The sequence below is a fragment of the Zingiber officinale genome, chromosome 11A (assembly GCF_018446385.1).
Source record: "Zingiber officinale cultivar Zhangliang chromosome 11A, Zo_v1.1, whole genome shotgun sequence".
NCBI classification, from domain to species: Eukaryota; Viridiplantae; Streptophyta; class Magnoliopsida; order Zingiberales; family Zingiberaceae; genus Zingiber; species Zingiber officinale.
The window spans coordinates 42,984,436-42,989,077 of record NC_056006.1 but is presented as its reverse complement, the minus strand read 5'-3'; positions in this window follow the sequence as shown (position 1 = coordinate 42,989,077).

The window sequence follows — 4,642 nt, the reverse complement described above, 5'->3', positions numbered from 1 at the left end:
CGACTCACTCCGGCTCTCTTTTTAATTCATTGTTTGTCGGTTAGCTTTGTTTTCTTTCTTTTCATTAGCAATATTTGTACGTAAATTGTAATTATCCGAATTGCTAGTGAATTGCCCAACGAAAGTACTCAAGGAGTACGGGCCTTCGAGTAGGAGTCGTCACAGGCTCCGAACGAAGTAAAAATCAACAGTGTTCATCTCTTTACTTCTTTACTTTTCCGCTGCGTCTTAACTCGAGATTTTCGAATCGATATTCACCCCCCCTCTATCGAATCTAACGGTCTTACAAGTGGTATCAGAGCAGGTACCGCTCTGATTTGGTGCAACCACCAAACAGATAGGGGGTGAAATTTTTTAAAACTGATATTATTATTATCTTCTTGGAAGATTTTTTTTGCATTTAAAATCTAAATTGGTGCAACACCAACTTAGAGTTTCTATTTCTCCCGCACTGCTAATCCAAGACGAAGTCTTGGGATTTTTTTTTTCCAGTTAATTTAGTGTGTGCAGGATAAGATGTCTCAACAAGAAGGCTTCAGCACAGTACGTCCTCCCCTATTCAACGGGGATGACTTTTCGTACTGGAAGAGGAGAATGGAGGTCTACATGAAGACAGACTACGACCAATGGATGAGCGTCACAAGGGCTTACAAAATTCCAGTAGACAACTCCGGGAACATAGTAGACCCTGAAGACTGGACAAATGATATAAAGAAAAAGGCATCAATTGAAAACAAAGCCATCAATACTCTACACTGCGGACTAACACGAGAAGAACTGAACCGGGTCGGACCGCATCAAAACGCTAAGGAGCTTTGGGATAAACTAATCGAGCTGCACGAAGGAACAAGCGACGCGAAGGTAACAAAAAGAGATTTGCTGTTAAATAAAATTTTTAATATAAAAATGCAGGAAGGAGAAACGGCAAGTCAGCTCCACGCGAGGGTCAAAGATATCCTCAACGGTCTCCACGCGATAGGCCACCAAATGGAGAACCGAGACTTAATCAGGTACGCGTTAAATGCCTTTCCGCGAAACAATTTGTGGGCATCAATCGTAGATGCCTACAAAATTTCAAAAAATTTATCTAAATTAAAATTGGATGAACTCTTTTGTGAATTAGAACTTCATGAGCAAACTAACGCCGGGGTCGAGAAAGGTGTAGCTTTATTTGCACGTTCCTCTAAAGAAAAGAAGAACAAGCCCGAATCTGAAGAAGATTCCGATCAAGACTCTGAAGACGAAGAACACCTGGTGAACCTGGTAAGGAAAATGTTCACCAGGAAAAAGAGAAGCTTCAGCAAACAGGATCTTCAGAAGATCAGTTCGCCAGCCGACTCAAGAAATGTCACATGTTTCGAATGTAACAAAAAGGGGCACTACAAGAATGAATGCCCAAAATTGAAACTTGACAAACCAAAGTCAACAAAGAAGAAAGCCCTCAAAGCAACATGGGACGATTCCTCCTCAGACGAATCGGAAGGAGAAAAGCACCAAAGTCACCTCGCGCTGATGGCTCGCGAAGCTGAAACGGAAGACGAATCGGAAGACGGGTCCGAACCCGAATCGAGCCACGAGTCCGTACTCGTTTCCGAAGGTTCCAAAGAGGTATACCTAAACTTAAATCGTAAATTCTTTAGAATTATCTCGTGTTTGAATAAAAAATTAGTTAAATTGGAAAATAAAAATAAATCGCTTCTTGAGGAAAATCAAAACCTCAAGGAACAATTAAAAAATTCGAATCCAACTCAAGATCGAACACTTGAGGAGGAGAATTTATCATTAAAAAATGAACTTAATAAGTTAAAGGAAATGTTGGAAAAATTCACAACAAGATCTAAAAATTTAGATTTAATTCTAAATAACCAAAAGGCATGCTATAATAAAACCGGACTTGGATATAAGTCAAACTCAAACAAAACCTTTAAATCATTATTAACCCAACACAAAGCAACTAAACAAGCTTGGGTCCCGAAAGCGTGCTTAACCACGCAAGTAGGACTTAATCAATTCTATATACCTAAAGATAAAATACATTATATAAACTTGAATAAATCAGATCAAAAACTAAAATATAAATCTAAATTAAAATCAAAATTCAAAACTCAACAAAATTTAGATTATCACCAAGTTGATTATAACTACAAAAAGAATCGACACAAACCCAAAATCTAAATTAATGGCCAATAATTCAGGGGGAGGCTCCAGAATAGCTGGCACCTCCAAAACTAACCTACCCGACAGGGTAACCCAAAACAAACTAACCCAGCAGGGTAATTAGGATTAGTTAAAGAGAGACCAAGTTTAACTTAACTCATGGTACTGGTGAAGTTTTTGGATGATAGTACGTTAGGGAAGCTTGGGCATCGCATGTCTAGAAAGATATGACTTCGATCTGGTGCATTTGGCCAAGTGGAATTGACCGAAGCTACCCTTAAACGAATCCTAACCAGTTAGACAAAGATTTAGTAATAAGTTCCGTGGATAGGACTATTCGGAAAACTTCGAAAGGTTGGTTACTTCTAATGATGTCCATGTGACTCACCAAGCTTAGAAATTTATCCGAAGAATACCTATTTGTGGAAACCAAAACTAAATCTGAATCTAACACAAGTTAAAACAAAACTCTGTAATCAAACTAATTTCATCTCACAAAATCATAGGATTCCTTGATTGATAATATAGATCGGGTGAGATGAATAAAACTTAAATTAATTTCAAAATTTTAATTTTAAAACTTAAATTAATTTCAAAATTTTAATTTTAAAACTTAAATTAATTTCAATATTTCAATTTTAAAACTTAAATTAATTTCAATATTTCAATTTTAAAACTTAAATTAATTTCAAATTTTCAATTTTAAAACTTAAATTAATTTCAAAATTTCAATTTTAAACTTAAATTAATTTCAAAATTTGAATTTTAAAACTTAAATTAATTTCAAAATTTTAATTTTAAAACTTAAATTGATTTCAAAATTTAATTTTAAACTTAAAAAATTAACTTCAAAATTCTAAATCTTAAATTAATTTCAAAATTTTAAAATTAAGATTTTTCTACTTAAATAATGATTGATTAAAAATTGATAAACTAAGACTAACATAAAAATCCTACTTGTTGTAGGAAATCAAGTGGATTTTGGACAGTGGTTGCTCCAAACATATGACTGGAGATCACACCAAGTTCACTCAATTAACCTACAAAAGCCTAGGAACAGTTGCCTTTGGAAACAATAGTAAACTCAAGGTAATTGGTATAGGTAATATTGAATTAAAAATAGATTTCATAATTACAAATGTTATACTTGTTGAAAATTTTAAATACAATCTTCTGAGCATAAGTCAATTATGTGACACTAGGTATAAGGTAAAATTTCTATCCACAGAATGTTTGATCAAACATCTAGATAATCCAACTATAAGCCTAAAAGGCTTTAGAAAAGACAATATCTATGCCATTAACTTAACCACTTCTTCAGCCAAGTGTTATTTAACACAAAAAGAAGAAACCTGGCTATGACATAGAAGAATGTCACACACACATTTCAGAAACATAAGTAAATTAAATGGTCTAGTTAGAGGCTTACCAAAATTACCTAACTTAGATTTAACAATATGTAATGCTTGTCAACAAGGCAAACAAACAAAATCTACCCACAAACCAATTAATGAATCCCAAACCAACTCAGTCCTAGAACTTTTACACTTAGACCTATTTGACTCCCATGGAGTTAAATCAATAAATGGAAGTCTATACTGTTTAGTTATAATAGATGACTATTCTAGGTTCACTTGGGTCAAATTCTTAAAAAATAAAGATGAAACCTTTGAAATTTTTACAAATTTCTGCAAACAAATTGAAAATGAAAAAGGCATAAAAATTAAAAGAATCAGAAGTGATAATGGAGGAGAATTTAAAAATCATAATTTTGATAAATTTTGCCTTGAAAATGGCTACCATCATGAATTTTCTTGCCCTAAAACTCCCCAACAAAATGGAATTGTAGAAAGGAAAAATAGAACTTTACTTGAAGCATCTAGAACTATGCTAAACGAATACAACTTACCTAAATATTTTTGGGCAGAAGCTGTTAGTACAGCCTGCTATGTACAAAACCGAACAACACTAAACAAAAAACACAATAAAACATTTTTTGAAATATTTTACAACAAACAACCTAATATAAAACACTTTAAGGTATTTGGTTGCCCAGCCTTTATCCTAAATACTAGAGAACACTTAGGCAAATTCACTTCCAAAATAGAAAATGGAATTTTTCTAGGGTACTCTCTGAATAGCAGAGGCTACAGAATTTATAATAAAGTTACCTTAAGAATTGAGGAAACCACCAATGTAAAATTCAAAGAATCCAATCAAAACCTAGAACAAGCCCAACCTCAACCAGTTGACCCTGTTCACGAACATATCAATTCTGAAGGAACAAACCAAACCCAAAATCATGAAGAAGAAGAACAACTACAAGAAAGTCAACCTTCTAGAACCATAAGAGTCAACCCAAACCATCCTACTGATCAAATAATTGGTGACCCAGACCTTAGAGTCCAAACCAGGTCATCTTTCAGAAACCTAAGTCAAATCTCGTTAATCTCAAATATTGAACCCAAAACTGTAGCTGAATCCC